The sequence below is a fragment of the Equus przewalskii genome, chromosome 3 (assembly GCF_037783145.1).
Source record: "Equus przewalskii isolate Varuska chromosome 3, EquPr2, whole genome shotgun sequence".
Taxonomy (NCBI): Eukaryota; Metazoa; Chordata; class Mammalia; order Perissodactyla; family Equidae; genus Equus; species Equus przewalskii.
The window spans coordinates 74403509-74421927 of NC_091833.1; positions in this window are offsets into that span (position 1 = coordinate 74403509).

Consider the following 18419-nt stretch of genomic DNA (forward strand, 5'->3'; position numbering starts at 1 on the left):
ATAAAATGTAATATTTGGCAATGTCACTTATAGAACCAAGCATCTATTTCTAGATTTCAGAACTGTTGAAAATATTTCCACAAAATTTTCTGCAATATGTTGCCATATTTGTTCAAAATATCCATGCATCTCTTCAGTTCTGTACTTACAGAGTCTGTCTGTATTGAAGGAGCACACTTCTCACCATGATGACCGTGGATGACTCTAGGATTAGACATACATATATGACTTGCTTTAGAAAAGGAAATATGCACAGAAGTGACATAAGCCATATCTGAGCAAAAGTTCCATGAGGCAAGTTTAGGGTTTTTCGTTCAGTCTGGACTTTGTATGAAGACTCCATAAGCAGAGCCAAATCTGACCCATAGCAACATATAGCATGAGCAAGAAATAGACTTTTGGTATTGTTATTTGGGGAGCTGATTATTACTGCAGCAGAACTAGAGAAAGTTTACTAATGTTTTCATATTACTTACAATTCCAAGTGACTTATTTTTGGTGTCTAACACTAATTTTGCAAATCTCTTGACCATTATTTCTTCCAATATTTCCTTTTCACTTTATAAATATTTGTTTCATTTCACAAATTTTGATTCTTCTATTGATTAATGAAAATTTTGGCTAATCCTCAAACTGTCCCAACTGGAAGAATCTGGCTTTGATATTCTCTGATTCCTTTAAGGTCTTTTTGAACACATCTGCTTTGATTTCATATCAAAATTAGAAAATTTCTCAGTGTGCTTGTACTCATTTGTATTATATTATTTATCCTTGTAATTTACACTGTCTCAACTAAAATACCTAGGAACTTAACATACTTTCGGCTTCCTATATTAACATTGTTCTATACTCCAGATTGTCATGAAAGTGTTAGAATAAACACTTATTCCCCATTAAAATGCATTATATATTAATATACAAAGAGATAATTTTCTCAGAAATATTAATCAACTTGAAGCTAGAATAGTCCAGACATTTCTTTGGAAAATAAATTTATTGTTTTATTTTAGTAATGTCTATTTCTTATTTTGTCATTTTTAAGATTATTTTTATGTCTAATTTTATAATGTTATGAAGCCAAGAGGTTTAAATTTTATTCAGTCTTTTTTTGGCAACTAGTTACTAAGAACCTTCTATCTCTTGTAGGTTATGCTTGTTCCTGGATTTGCCAAAAATAACTCCTGAGCAATATGAAAAATAATATGTAATTCAGTGATTATATTATAATGTTCAGAGATTAACACAAATCTATGTAAACATTAATAGGCACCTGTCATTAATTCTTCCACTAACGTATACGTCATCTCAGGCAAGTCTCCTAAACTCTATCTTCATCAGTTTTCTCAAACTTCGAGAAAATGATAATATCTGTTTCTTTCCCAGGGTTGTAAAGCAAAAGCAAGTGAATATATTTATGGTACATTCTACCATAATATGACTACAAAACAAGTGCAAGTTATCAGATTAAAGAATTTTTACTCTGAACATTTTTTTATAGTAACTTGTAAAAATTACAACATATTCCTTTATTCTTTATAAAGTACCATTTTTTACAAAACATATAACAGAGAAAGTGGAAATTGTATTATGAGAATGCTTTCTAGTCCAGTGTATGCATGTGCACATCCACACACACTTACCTTTAGCCTGCAAAGCGTTAGTTTTCTGGAGACTGTCTTATAGACACGCAACTCTCATTATTGAAGCATGAGCACTAGCCCAGCTGTTCATGTCAGCATTAAAATGATTATGTTCAAATGGGTTTGCATGTCTGAAAAAAAGAGATTTTTCTCTCCTCTCTGCCAAGTTTCTCACTAATCTACCTTCAATTTATTTGAAGTATGTCCAGATAAAACCATAAAAGGTTAAACTATGGGTTTAACTTCCAGCTGTTAGTCCACACATAATGATTAGAAAAAAATGTGAAAGAAGTTTCAATTTTTTTCTTGGATTTGTAGTGTATATAGGTATATGATAATATATTAAATATTTTAATGTAGAGCTGATAATTTTTATTTTTTTTTGAGGAAGATTAGCCCTGAGCTAGCATCTGCTGGCAATCCTCCTCTTTTTGCCAAGGAAGATTGGCCTTGAGCTAACATCCGTGCCTGTCTTCCTCTACTTTGTATGTGGGACACCCACCACAGCATGGCTTGCTAAGCAGTGCCGTGTCCGCACCTGATATCTGAACTGGCTAACCCCAGGCCCCCAAAGCAGAACGTGTGCACTTAATTGCTGCACCAAGCTGATAAATTTTAATAACTATATATGTGTATATATTTTTATATATGATGAATGCACATTTATGCATATATATATGCATGTATAAACATGTCTATTATTTGTGCATGATACAAGCACGCATATATGCATAAATGGTAACTACAAGTTGTTATATTCTTTATTCACAGTTATGTCATTGTGCAAAACCCATTTTTTCCTAAGTAGTATATTTTTCCTTCCTGCATATATGTCAATAAAAATTTTTCTCAAGTTATGTTACTTTTCACTCTTTCTGCAGATGAACAGTGGGCGACCTGCCTAATTGGGGGGTTGCATATCAAAGGTACCTTTAATCCCACAGTGCAGTTCTGCATTCTCAATACTGCTTCACGTCATTGTCATTCCCTGGCAGGTTTGAATGACAAGTCCAAAAGCTGCCATTTAAAATTTTGTATAAAGAGAGCAAAAAGCAGACAATTTTATAAATAGTTTTTCTCGCTTTCTATAATAAATGGGGTGCATGTCTTTGTGCAGCCCAGCTGAAATCTATAATTAGAATGACATGGATGCATCAACGAAGATTCAGCAAACACCAAGAAGCCACTAAGTGTAGCTGAAAGGTTTATGAATGCCAAATTAACCCTCACCATGGAGCCACCTTTAAAGTCACATTTACTGAGGGCAATGTAAACTTGCTGATGCTATCGAGAAAGCAAACATTATTTCAAGCTCCAGGCATGAAAGTACAGAACATTAATAACCACCTATTTCTACATTTACTCCATGCAATTAAAAAGGTCAAAAGTGTTAATGTTGATAAAGATCTTTTAGAAAGAGAAGTAGTAGATGAGACCCTAATTATTAATCATCGTCAAGGAAAGTCCTGAGAGCAATTACCACGCCGTGGTGAAATAAGTGTCTCAAAGGACTCTCAAGAGCATACGCGCATTTTCATACCTAAACAAACTTAAATTTTACATTATTAAAGACACAGGGATAAAGGTGTATTTCATACATCTTACACAACAAGTATGCTAAGATTTGCAAAATATACTTCACAGATTGAATATATTTAGTCATAATTATATCAAATCTAGCTCATACGATTTTTTACTTGTTTTTTTTTTGTGTGCTTTCAGAAACTGCACTGTGCGCAGGGGGTGATATTTGCGAAAGCAATCAGATATTTGATTGGAGTTCATTATTATTGTAATATCTTGGTGAGGAAGTGGTAAGATTTTTATGTTAAAGAAGAAAAGACTCAGGATTATTGTAAAATTTTGTACTCCCAATAAACCTCCAATTTAGAAAAGGAAAGTAAACATTGAAATGTTAAAATGAAAAATGTGACTCAGAGATGATAAATGAATCTAAGGAAGTTAGAATTGTGTGATATCTTCTAAAGCAACTTATTAGCAATTTCACAGTTTGAGAAATGAAATAGGAAAATATATTTAGTAATAAACATAAATGGTCATTCATTGACTCATTTATCTAGAGTGTCCCTATTAAGTTCCAGTCAGTGTACTAGGCACTTACTATATACTTAATACACTTAATATAGTGTATTAATGTTGGGAGTCAATGATAATAATAATAATATTTTCAGGGCTACATATAAGTGTTGAGCAAGCCTTCATTAATTCACCATTCAGCAAACATTTACACTAGTCGTGATAATTTCTGGTGACAAAAATAAAAGACAAATTTCTTGTCCTTGAGTAGACCTAGTTCTAGTGCTTTCCATTACAACATGATAATTACTTTGACAGAAGTGTGTTTAAAATGAGAGCCCAGGGGCCGGCCCCATAGCCAAGTAGTTAAAGTTCCAGGTGCTCCACTTCAGTGCCCTAGGTTCACAGGTTCGGACCCCAGGTGGGGACCTACTCCACTCATCATCCACTCATGGTGGCTGAATTTGAAGATAGGTCAATAGAAATTACCTCAAATGCAATGCAAATAGAAAAAAGATAAAAAATAAACAAAAGCAAAAAGGAAATTCCCACACTATCCAAGAGCTGCGACTTAATATAAAAATGATTAATATATGTGTAATCAGAATCTTGGAATGAGAAGACAGAAAGAATGAGGAGGAAGAAATATTGGAAGAAATGATAGCCAAGAAATTTCCAAAATTAGTGTCTGACTCCAATAATAAGTCTTACTAATATCAAATATTGCCTAATATAATAAGATGAGAAGGATACTTCACCTCCCTGTATTCTCCCCCAAAATCTATATCCCCACTCTCGTGATGAGAAATCATCAGACAAAGCCAAATCAAGGGACATCCTACAAAATGCGCAACTAATAACTCTTCAAAAGTGGTGAGGTTATGAAAAACAAGGAAAGACTGAGAAACTGACACATACTGAGGCGTTAAAGGAGACACGATAACTAAATGCAATGTGATATCCATGATTGACTCTTAAAACAGTAAAAGGACATTATTGGAAAAAAGCTGGTGACATTGGAATAAAATCTGTAGCTTAGCCAATAGCGTTGTACCAGTGTTAACTTCTTTATTTTAATATATACACCATGGCTATGTAAAATGATAACATCATGGGAGCTTGGCAAAGATTATAAGCGATCTTTCTGTAGTACCTTGGCAACTTTTTTGTAAATCTACAATTGTTACAAAATAAGAAGTTAAAGAAGAGGAGCATTAAAAGTAAACTTGGACACAAAAATATATAAACATGTGTAAAATAGAGATACAAAAAAAGTAATACTGAAAGTTTTCTATATCCTATAACCCTTACTCTATTTTTATATTTTTCTGTTCTAGTGGCTGATATTTATAAAATATAACTCTCTTTGGATCGAAAATGTTTCTTTATTGTCTCTTTCAAGTTAATATTCATGGTAACATTTAAGAAAATGTGAATCAAAAGATATTGTCATTATTAGAAAGCATTAAAATCTAAAAGGAGAGTTGTAGTCTATGGAGCTAGAAGTTTGATAGATGGATTCTCAAATAAACAAAAGACAAAATTGTAAATGGTTATCGTTGGAAATAAATATTTTGATTATATTATATATACTACTTTTTATTTATATTAAATAAATATTTTGATTATGTCACTATGGTGCTTCCTGATTAGTCAAATGCAATCAAGCACTTTTATTACGCGTAAACACAACCTCAAAAAATTTTACAATATGTTCAGATAATGAAAATATTCAATAGAAAGATAGTCATAAAATCTGTTAACTAAAATTCTCTTGCCTAGAGTAATTAATGGGCACACAATTCCATGTTAATATATGTAGTATATAAAACATTATACCAATTCTGATTTTTATCGAATCTAATAGTAAGGAAATTGCAAATATTAACAGAATATTCAATTTTAGTGCATTCTCTTTAACTACGCAGTTTTGTCATTATGTTAAATATTCTTAAATAATTGTTTGTGTACTATAGATTCTATCATTACTACATCTCTCAAATTATGATCTACTCTCTTCTTGCTGCTATATCCTATTGAGAACAATAATTTCTGTTTCAACAAAATTCAGCAGGATGTACGTGAATCAGTAGATATATATGGCATATTTGCAGAAATGATACAGATGATAAGTAAAAAGTGCACTTCTCCAAACATTCTTTACATCCACTGCTTCACAATCACTCTGTTGAATTTTGCTGAAAAGATAATTGCAGTATACAAAGAACCAAGTAGCATGAGAATTAACAAGTAGGAGTATCCTATTTGTACTTCATGCCAAACCTCCTCTGTAAACCTACTTCTAACCTACTCTCCAGGAGAAAAGACTTTAACAGAGCCTTCTATCAGCTGAGAGAAGGGATCCCTCCCATTCCAGACCCCTTGAGTTTCCCTATCTCACCTAAAGAGGAAAAAAAATAAGAACCAAGTGATGGAGATGAAAGTAACCTTATTGCAGTAATCTTTCACAATATACGTGTGTATCAAATCATCACATTGTACATCTTAAACTTATATAATGTTATATGTCAATTAGATATCAATAAAGCTGAAAAAATTTTTTAAATTTTGCGGCAAACCTGTGTGAAGTCAAAGAAAGTACCAAAACAAAAATGTCAGAGAAAAGTAGAAATAGATATATATTTGGGCTGGCCCAGCTCTGTTTTACTCAATAACAGATTAAGAAACTGACCAGATTGAAATGTTACCCTCTCCAATATCAGGAAGCAAAAGATCAGAGCAGCATCCCCACTGTCAAGGTAGGCCTTTTTGTTACTGATTCCAAGAACATGTTGAAAGACTTGATCTAAATTCCAAGATCTTCCCTGATAACCACAACAAGAACAACAAAAAACTCTGGGGGCTAGGTGATATGTCACATAAATAAAATAAGACTAGACTCTAAAAGTGTATTCTATATTACCTGCTACCTACATAGTACAGGCTTGCTAAGCTCTGTGTGTAACAAGAGGTATGGATGGACTGTATTTCATGGTCTTTTGTGAAATCCATAATCAAATAAATGTATATTTACTTTAAAAGCACTGGTATCATGAGTATATAATCTAATTGACATCACAGAGAATGGATATTAAATCCTAGTCTTGACAGCTATGAATTTCTAGCAGCATTGTACTCAAATGGGAATATTCTGGAATATAATTCATCTTTGGCAGAACTATTATTTTGGGTCCATAGACTTACATCCTTGTTTTTGTTTTTTTTTTTTTTGGACAATATGTTTTGAATTCTGTATACACATTTCTTTTTTTTTTTTTAAAGATTTTATTTTTTTGCTTTTTCTCCCCAAGGCCCCCTGGTACATAGTTGTATATTCTTTGTTGTGGGTCCTTTTAGTTGTGGCATGTGGGACGCTGCCTCAGCGTGGTTTGATGAACAGTGCCATGTCCGCGCCGAGGATTCGAACCAACGAAACACTGGGCCGCCTGCAGCGGAGCGCGCGAACTTAACCACTCAGCCACGGGGCCAGCCCCCTGTATACACATTTCTTCCTGGGTCCCAAATACCTTTTCTGGTACAAAGTTCTCATCTATGATATATTCATCTTGAGCAGTCCTCGTTGACTAAGTAGTAGTTTATTATTCCACATAATTCTTCTATGCTCTCCTAGAGGCAAATTGAATGGGTTAGGTCATTGATTCACATTTTTTATGCAAAATAGATGTAAAATTACAGCCTCTACTTAATTCCAATTCCGTTAGAATTGAAACTCAATAAGTAGCTATGATGAGTACAATTTTATTTTCACTCCAATTGGAAAACCACAAAGATATGACTTGCTTATTAAATACATACTAAAGAGTATAACTAAATGACTTAGTCCCTGAAGAAGGGCTTATGTTGAGCCATCCCTGGTGGCCTAGTGGTTATGTTCAGCGAGCTCCACTTAGGTGGCCTGGGTTGGGTTCCCCAGCATGGACCTACGTGGTTCTGTAAGACTCATGTTAATGAGAAGTTTGACAAACAGTGGTAAAGGGTCTTCTACGGTAGATTTTAAGCTTAAATAATGCCATACTTTAAAAAAAATTCAAGTTCATGTTTTTTAATATTCCTAAGTTTAATTTATATTAATAAATTACTCTTTATGGTTATTGTTAGAGAGATAAAGTAGAGTAGTGGTTGCCAGAAGATGAGGGGAGAGGAGGATGGGGATGCAGTGCTCTCTGGAGTGATAAAAGAAGTTTTGAAACTAGAGGGATGGTAGTTGCACATCATTGTGAATGTACTAAATGCCACTTCAGTAAAACACTAATTTATGGCCACTGAAATTTAAAATTCATAAAATTTTTATATGTAAAATATTTTTCTTTTGATTTTTTTTTCAAATATTTAAATTGCAGCATCCGTTCTTAGTTTGAAACCCCTATAAAAATAGGCTCTGGGCTGGATCTAGCCTGCAGGCTATTTTTGCTAACTCGAGTCCAGAGACAAAACATTTCTACTTTCCTTGAAATAAACTCTTGTCCTCAGGCAACTCACTAACTCCTCTGTTTTCTCTATTTCTGGAAGTTTATCATGTTGAGGAAAACAAGCAGATCAGTCTAATTTTCACTGAGCCAGTGCAGCTGTAAATCAATGGGTAAGATTTCTGCTCAAGTGTCATTTAACTTGCAAATAATTAGCTTAAAATAAGGAAAACAATAAGTTTATAAATATTGTTTTTTAAGTAAACTATTTTTTAATTGCATGTTGAAATTTTTAAAAATTTTTATCAATTCATTTGCACTAATGTAATTTAATATTTTTCTGCAATTGAATTGTATTGAAAATAGTCCACTATTCGAAACTAACCATCTTCCCATACATCTTCCCTCAATATAATTATTGTTTTGGATATATGTAAATATTGATAATTATCACTTATAATGACTATATTTAATAAAGATAACGCCACATACACTACTTTGCAACTTAGTTTTTATGTCTATACCTCCCTGTACTTCCCCTTGATAAACATTTCATGGTATCTAATTACATAGGTGTGTGGCTAGTTATTTGCCTTAATGTCTGTCTCCCTCATTAGACTGTATGAATTGTGCACACAGTATTAATGACTGCGTAGTATAGTGCTTGCCATGTACTAGACAACTTCTTTTTTTTTTTTTGAGGAAGATTAGCCCTGCAGTAACATCTGCAGCCAATCCTCCCCTTTTTGAGCAAGATTGACCCTGAGCTAACATCTGTGCCCATCTTCCTCCAGGTGGGGCACCATCACAGCGTGGCTTGATAAGCGGTACATAGGTCTGCACCCAGGATCTGAACCCATGAACTCCAGGCTGCCAAAGCTGAGTGCGTGAATTTACCCTCTGCACCATCAGGCTGGCCCCACATTATTCTTTTTAAGACTTCATTTTCTGTTACTATATGTATATGCAACTTTTTATTAATGTATGGTTGTGTTGTATACAGCACCTTTACTGGTATACAATTGGATTATTTCAACAGTTTTATCACAAACAATGGTGTAACAAATATTAAGGTAAATATATAAATGTGTTTTAGAAGTGGATTTACTAGGTCAAAGGGTAGGCACATTTTATAATAATCCTATTGACAGGTTTTTCTTGTTGATATTGTTTTGACACTACGTAAATAATTTATCAATATCCCCTAACATACAAAGTGATTCCCATCACTTGCCTCTCTGCCTTCTCTCTGGAGCCTTGACATTGAAGGGGCAGGTATAACATAAAACCATTGCTTATTGTGCTTTACAATTTCGGGAGATTATACAAATTTGCATGCAAGCATTCAGTTAATATGCTAAATCAAAACAAAATATTATTTGAAAATAAACTTGACCTCATGATGCAACATTGTTTCTATAAAAAGAAGCTTGACATCCAATTAAAGAAGAGAATATTTAACAGGCTTCTGGCAAAGGTCTTTGACAGATGATCCTTTGTGAAAACACCTAGCTTGTTTCAGGCCAAAATACTTCCTTACTAGAGTTAAATAAAATCACAATGGTAACAATGAGGTATGAGTCACACCTAGAGATTCTTGATTCAAAGCCAGGTGGCAAATTTGTCTGATTGAAAAATACAACCAAAATGCCTATGCCCATTCAAAAGCAGCTAAGCAAGAAAAGTAATTCAATCTGGTGACTACAGACAGAAGAAATTGACATGTCTCCACCTATTGGCTTTCCACAGCAAGCTTATGAATGATGTATTTGCGTGCATGTGTGTTTTCAAGTTGTCCTAGGAAGCTTCAGAAAATCTGTCTTTATGTTCGGAATATACATAACATGGTCTTTTTTTATTATGAAACATCAACCAGAAATGTACTACTAACTATAATATAAGCACAATGATAGATATTTGAGTCAAGTGGCACTTGATTGTATTACACATCACATTGTGAGAATTACAGCTTATTAAAGTTAAAATACACATTTCCAAATGAAAGCAAATAAGACATTTGAAGAAAGTGTAATATTCTGACTGCAAAATGGAAAAGTATGTGTTTCACTTTGTTTAAACCTAAATGAAAATGTTCAGAAACATTGCAAATACAAGAAGTTAGACAGAAACTAGAACTTCAAGGACACTTTATGTAACAAGTAATTTCTGTTTAATAAAGCTTGCTTATCTATAGACCACTCTTTGTTATATTCTGTAATGGAGCATTCATAATTTGGCTGAAGCCATTAGCACACCCAGCTGATTAAAATGTATGCACAAGGGCTCAAAAAGCTTACTGGGCTGTGTGCTGATTGTGAATCTAACAGTTATGAACAGGTAGGTATATTTCAGTTTATTCGTAACTCAATGTGAATTTTTTAACCTTTCATCATAATACTCCGTAGATTTTGGATCATGTTAAAAAAAAAACAAAGACCACTTTTTGTAGTTGCTAAATGTATTTAGACTCCTTACAGAAGATTTTGAAAATAAGAAAAAACAATATAGACTATAAAAATATATTTTTAATTTTCTTTATTCACAGATAAAATTATTTCATAGTAGGATATGTCTGGTGTTTCAGAAATGTAGACATTTATTTGGACATTTATTTTAGATTAGATGTTATTCATGTAGAAGACCTGAACTTTAGGGCAAAGATATTTCATTTTACAAGAAGTTTTTGGCTTATTTTGAGACTAAATTATGCTATAATTAATATCAGTAATGTTTGAAACTTTTCACTGTGCTTTTTTGATTATAAAAGTTCTAATTGTTTTAAAGTTTCAGAAAATTATAAGAGCAAAATAAACAACAATAATTTACTATTCAAAGGTAATTAGTGGTATCATTGTTTATAAAAACACTGAAAGACTTTGTTCTTCTTTCTTTAACAATACGTATGAAATAATAATATATTCAACTCTGCAATCCGCATGATTAATTTGACATAATATTGCATAACTCTATGTTAATAATTATAGAACAATTCCATGTATTCATCAAGATTCTCTTGTTTGAATGAAACCACCACTCACCTGAAAGATGTTAAGAGAAAGAAGAGGAACTTATTAATTCAACCAAATACTTTAAAAAGTCAGTGTGGGCAGCTGTTTCTCAGGAAAAACTGCAAGTTGGTGTGTGACTGCTTTCCAGGGTTTTCTATCCAAGTCTTCTCTACGGTAGTCTGCATCTTATATTTAGTTTTCACTGGACTTTCTGTATGAAGAGGTTACCATTCCCACAGCAATTTCACAGTCCTACTATGACTGGCATCTTCCCTCAGGGAAGCATGATTTAAGCAGAAGAGGGAAGTCTCCCACAAGAAGATTGTGCTGCTTGCCGATGGTGGTATGACCAGACTAACAATTATTACCTGTATCTTTAGCCACCATCACCTTTGCCTACAATTTAAAAAGTCTCCTAGTTAATAACCCTTTTGTATTCTCTCCCTACCAGCCTGTGTTCCCCAAAAGCAACCAGAGTTGACTTTCTAAAATACAAATGAGGGGTCAGCCTGGTGTCACAGTGGTTAAGTTTGGACGTTCCACTTCAGCATCCCAGAGTTCACCAGTTCAGATCCCAAGTGCAGACCTATGCATTGCTTGTCAAGCCATGCTGTGGCAGGCGTCCCACATATAAAGCAGAGGAAGATGGGCACGGATGCTAGCTCAGGGCCAGTCTTACTCAGCAAAAAGAGGATTGGCGGCAGATGTTAACACAGGGCAGATCTTCCTCAAAAAAACCCAAAAAGTATAAATCAGATTAAATCACTTCTCTTAAAATCTTCCAATGGTTTTCCTTTGAAACAAGAATAAATCTGAATTCCTTATCATTATCTACATAGTCTTAAATGATCTGCTCCTGCCTACATCACTGACCTCATGTCCTCCACACTCCACCTCAGCCTCTCTTATGTTACTACAGTTAAATCACCTTCTGTCCATCCCTCAAACACATTAAACTCAACTTCAAGATTACAAATTATTAAATCATGGTCTTTGCATTGTCAACCATGACAAAGCCAGGGACTTGACATGATAGGAGGGCACTGCCCAGTCTACTGTTGGAAGCCACATTCTAGTCCTCCAAGCTGAGGGTGGAAAGTTGTGCTGAGCCCCTGTGGACAGTGTCTAGCTGGTGAGAGTGAGAGCCATTATAACTTGTGGAGGCAAAGAGGAAAGATTTAAAAAAAAAAAAAAAAAAAAATCATGGTCTTTATACCCCTGGAGTCATCAAGACAATTTCAAGAGGTCCACAAGGTAAAACCTATTTTTATTACAATAGTAAGACTTATATGCCTGTTAATTTTCATTCTCTCACTACTTGTGAGAATTTCATATAGTGGAATTTTCAAGAGGCTACGTAAACTGTGATACCTCACAGATTAAAGGCAACAGCATTGTATTCCTAAAAATATTATTCTCCACAAGATTTTAGAAGTGATTTTGTTTCTGTTCTTCTAAAGCTTAAAATGGAAGTCATCTCTCAAATGTCTTCAGGGGATGGACAGATAGTTTTAATGTCTAAAAAAAAGGTAACATAATAAGATGTGGTGCCAATGGTGGCCAACCAAATGATGCAAGTTCTACTAAAGGCAAATTCATTTTGTATAATTAACTTTGGTCAAATAAAGCCTGTTTACCATCTGAATACAGAATCATTTCAATAGTTCTCAACCTTTAGAAAGTGAGAATTCTATATGTTTAGTGAAAATCATTATTCTATGTAAGTTTCATAGAATAAATTCCTCTTTGCTTTAAATACACACATGCATGCCTGCCCACACATACACATACCCACACAACGCGCAAATATATTTTTGTATGTATATACACATATATATATCACATTTTTACTATCAATTCAAGTCAGACATAGATGATATTTTGTGTCCTACTAGTCTATGCATGCTAGAATTTTGAAAGTGACAATAACAGTCCAAAAACTTTATGTGTAGTAAAAAATTTGGATGTAAGTCTAGTTTGTACCAAACAAAAAAATTTTATTTTATGAAATACATTTATTTGTTTATTATCTTGCTTCCCAACCAAAAGGAGTGAAGAAAGCATTTGTAAAGAATGAACATTATTTGCTATTTTTCTCCATTTCTTCCTAGGATGTCTTTTTCCCAATGTTTTTCTTTCGAAGTACCTTATTTGATGTCGGTCATTTTTTACATCTGTATATTATATTGGTGTTTTAATGATGTTCTTTATGGAAGTTATTCAGAAACAATTTAAGAGATATCAGTTTGAAAGTACATAAAGAAATGTGGTACTCTCTGGAGACTAAAACACTTGTGTACTTTAGTTTATACAACTTCTCAGTTAAGTACAGTTTAAATCGGAACTCAGCTGGCATGTTTCAAAGAGATTTTCTCTTTCTCAGGCATCTGAAAAATTTGCTATTAACCTTAGGCCTTCTGCTAATTAAAATTGGAAACTAATTTGGTAGAAGGCTGGACTTCCTTGTATTTTTTCTTAAAAAGCTCTTATCAATTATTTTTTTGTAGTTGCCTGAGAAAGATTTGATTTATGATTATAGTGCCTGGGTAAAAAACAACATTTCCTTTTAGCTTTGACGTTAATATTAACTACTAGGAGAAATAGAATATTAGAGATTTTTTGATATGACATTCCTCTTTTAAATATGATATCAAATGAGATATAAGAAAAACTTTTACATTTTGACAATCTTAAGTACATAATGAAAATATGTATAAGCACAAGAGAAAACACAACGGTGTCCCTATAATTATAGTGAATGAATAAAATAAAATAATAATCCTAAAGAGATTTTATTCAATAATACTTCGATTTGATAAATAAATGACAAGCAACAGAATATATTGGAGTATATGAAGAAGCCAGTTGATGTAAAACCAGTTTGGCTTGACCTTGTTTTTCCAAAAGGGCCTTATGTGGCCGTTGAGCATGCATTGTATATTTGCTTTAAGCATTTACTATGTCCCAAAGACAAGAACAATGCCCTTAAAGATAAAGTTGTAACTTCCCCCACGTCAGCACTTCCTTAAGGATAAGCATCTCTCCCTGGGCTAGGGATTGATTGCTGACCTGCTCTGACCATCCAGCTCAAGACCACAGACCTGTCACCAGCTGTGTTCATCTACTGCTATGTGAATTGCTGTGCTGCTAGGCAATCTCGTGACTGTTGTAAAAGGAGTACTCCAAACACACGTGATGCATGCTCTTTGGTGGTATATAACCACTCTATCAACCCCACTTCTTTGGAGTGCTCCATTCCTTTGCGAAAGGACTCTCTCAGGCTATATGGTCCTCTGATCTGGCTCACAATAAACTCACTCCAATTCTGATTTATAGATTGGTTATGGATTATTTGCACTGGCAGATTACAGGATCAAATGTGCCAATTTGGTGAATGTTTATTAAGTAAGAGTTAGACATTCTAGCTTACTCAGTGACATTCATTCATTTCTTTATTCCTCTTCTTTTCTTCTTTACATGGTGAAAAATTTTAACTTTGTTACTGAAACAGAATTTTCTAATTATGTAAACATTAATTGATCCCTAAAATGTTACATATCTAAAATTAAAAATTTGGTGTTTCTGGGCTACAGAATTTCTGCAAAAGAAAAAATCTGGAAGACACTTCCAGATCTGGCCAAAAATAATGAAGTAGATCCGGAAAGCTGGAGAGCTGAGAATTATTTTGAGAGACAATGGGTGTAAGAGCTGCATCTGCCTCTCTCAGCCCTGGTTTTCAATGCTTCACTTGGGCTGGCTTTCAGCCATTCTCAACCACAGCACGAAGGAGGTGTATCGTTAACGTTAAGTGACAGGGTCACCACTAATAAGTCCTGGAGGGCAGCCAGTCTAGTCCTAAATTCTAAATTGGCCATGTGTAAAGAAATGAACATGAAACTTGAAAAACCGCTGCATGCAAATTCAGTGATAATAATACATAACTTCTCTGCTTTACAAAGCACATTAACATACAGAATTTATTGCAATAACACAACAAAACAATGAGGAAGGGCAATGTTTTTAGCCACAATTACAAACAATGAAATTCATGTTCAGAATCATGTTTAAGTTCAGAAATTAGTAAAAAGGACACTTTCTCAAGCAAGACAAGAAGAAAGAACAAGGAAACCCAAAGTGATGACTGGTAATTTGAGTTTAAAAGTTGTCCCCAGTACAAAATGGCAAAGTAACTCAATATATATAAAATAGTAGTAGTCCTGGTTAAGGAAAGGACTAAGGGAGAAAAATAAATGCAAAGATGTTACAGATGGTAAACCTGACAGTAGATGCCCTTTACGGTTCTGTCCAAATGTGTGATTATGTAAGCCCTGGATTCTATGGTTTGTGAAAGAAAAGTCTACAATAAAATAAAAATAATATAAATTTGACTTAAATCACCAGCCCTTATTTCCTTCAAGTCTACTACTCGCTCTTAGCCAATAACTCTCTCTTCTTTGTGGCCCTGTTGAAAAAAGAAGTTTGTATTGATTTTTCACTGAACAACTACTTATCTACATTTTGAGCTGTTGAGATCCTATTCTCTCAACTATTTTGTTTTAAAACTGAAATAATTTAATTTTTCACTTCTTTTCACGGTGATGTTACTAATATAAATTCAAAACCTATGTCCTGATGACTCTTAATCATCTGTATCTTTAGCTCTTGTTGGAAGCTCTCTCACTCCCCCTGTTTCTATCATAGGTTTCTGTAACTTTTTAGCTAGGAGGACCCCCAAAAACACTTAAGTCTACTCATTTTACCTTTCAATTAAGACGAAGGAGCTAAAAGATTAATCCTCACCCTAACACTAACCCTAATAGTTCAAAACAAACAGAGCTCACATTGCAGTCACTATTATGCCACTCTTATATGCAGAATAGCACTGAAAGCTAAATAGCTAATTTAACAATTCAGGTCTAATTTTTTTCTTAGACAAATATCTAACCCTTCTTCAGCGTACATCAAGTAATGGCAGGGTGACTGGTTTAAAATCATGCTAAAAGGAGGAGAAAAATATATCATTAAAAAATGCAGGGATAATTATGGGTCTGCCCAGTGGCATAGTGGTTGAGTTTGCAGACTCCACTTCGCTGGCCCTGGGTTCGCAGGTTTGATCCTGGAGGCAGACCTACACACCCTCACCAAGCCGTGCTGTGGCATCATCGTCCCACATACAGAATAGGGGAAGATTGGCACAGTTCTTAGCTGAGTGACAGTCTTCCCCAAGCAAAAGGAGGAAGATGGGCAACAGATGCTAGTTCAGGGCCAATCTTCCCCACTGAAAGAATAAATAAATAAAAAAGCAAGGCTAATTGTATATCTCAGAAATGAATGCACAGGCCTCTCCTTGAATGTTGGGTTAAGCCAGTGTGAGAGCAGAGGGCACTGTTCTCACAATTTACAAGAGAGTAAAAAATTTCTAAATAAATTTCAAAAATTGATAATCTAAAATATTGTAAATACACCAGTAGAATACATAATAAGATATGAGTCTATTTCAAAAGAATCATGGCTATATGTGACCTATGACAACAGAATATGTATTTTATATTAAGATGAAAAAAGTAAATAAAAACTATCATCTTTTTTTTTAATTTTAAAGATTTTATTTTTTTTAGAACAGTTTTAGGTTCTTAGCAAAATTAAGAAGAAGATACAGACGTTTTCCATATTCCTTTGACCTGACACATACATAACCTCCCTCATTGTCAACATCTCCCATCAGAGTGGTACATTTGCTACAATTGATGAACCTACACTGACATCATAATCACCTGAAGTCCATGGTTTACATTGGGGTCCATATCTGGTGGTGTACAGTCTATGGCTTTGGGCAATGAGCAACTGTAAAATGACATGTATTCATCATTACACTATCATATAGAGTTATTTTCACAACTCTCCAAATTCTCTGTGCTCCACCTATTAATCCCTTCTCTTCTCTGCCCGATCCCTGACAACCACTGATCTTTTTACTGTCTCTATAGTTTTGCCTTTTCCAGACTGTCATATAGTTGGAAACATACAATATGTAACCTTTTCAGATTGACTTCTTTCATTATTTCATTAGTAATATGCATCTAAGTTTCTTCCATGTCTTTCCATGGATTGATAGTTCATTTATTTTTGGCACTGAATAATATTCTTTTCTAGTCTGTTGATGTGATGGATTACATTAATCAATTTTCAAATGTTGAACCACCTTTACATACCTGGGATAAATACCACATGGTCATAGTGTATAATTCTTTTTATACGTAGTTGGTTTTGACTTGTTTATACTCTGTTGAGGATATTTGTATCTATGTTCATGACACATATTGTTCAGTAGTTTTCATTTTTTGTAATGTTTTTTCTAGTTTTGCTATTAGGATAATGGTGGCCTCAGCGTTATATGTAGAATATATACAATATATATAGTATATAGAAAGATCTACTGACATCAAATTCCCTCAATGTTTGTTTGTCAGAATGTCTTTATTTCTCCTTCACAGGAGAAATAATTTCACAGGGTACAGAATTCTAGGTTGGTTGTTTTGTTCCTTCAACACTGTAAATATTTTATTCCACTCTCTTCTTGCTCGTATGGTTTCTGAAGAGAGATTGGATGTAATTCTTATCTTTGCTCCTCTACAGGTAAGACGTTTTTTATCCTGTGACTTCTTTCAGGACTTTTTCTTTATCTTTAGTTTTCTGTAGTTTGAAAATGATAAGCCTAGGTGTAGTGCTTTTGGTATTTATCCTGCTGAATGTTCTCTGAGCTTCCTGAATCTGTGGTTTGGTGTTTGATATTAATTTGGAGAAATTCTCAGTCATTATTTTTTCAAACATTTTTTTCTGCTCATTTCTCTCTTTCTTTTCCATCTGGTAGTCCCATTACACGTATGTTATGGCTTTTGCAGTTGTCCCTCAGTTCTTGGACATTCTGTTCTGGGTTTGTTTGTTTTTTTTTTTTCCAGCCTTTATTCTCTTTTCCTTTCAGTTTTCAAAGTTTCTAATAATATATCCTCAAGCTTAGAGATTCTTTCCTCAGCAGTATCTAGTCTATTATCAATCCAATTGAGATCATTAATTTTATATGTTAACTTAACTAGGCTAAAGGATGCCCAAATAACTGGTGAAACATTTCTTTCTAGGTATGTCTGTGAGAGTGTTTCTGGAAGAGATTAGCATTTTAATCAGTAGACTGAGTAAGGCAGATTTGCTTTCATTAATGTGGGCTGGCATTATGTAACCTGTTAAGGGCTCAAACAGCCCAAATAGACCAAAAAAAAGATGAAGGAAGAGAGAACTCTTCCTCTTTCTTC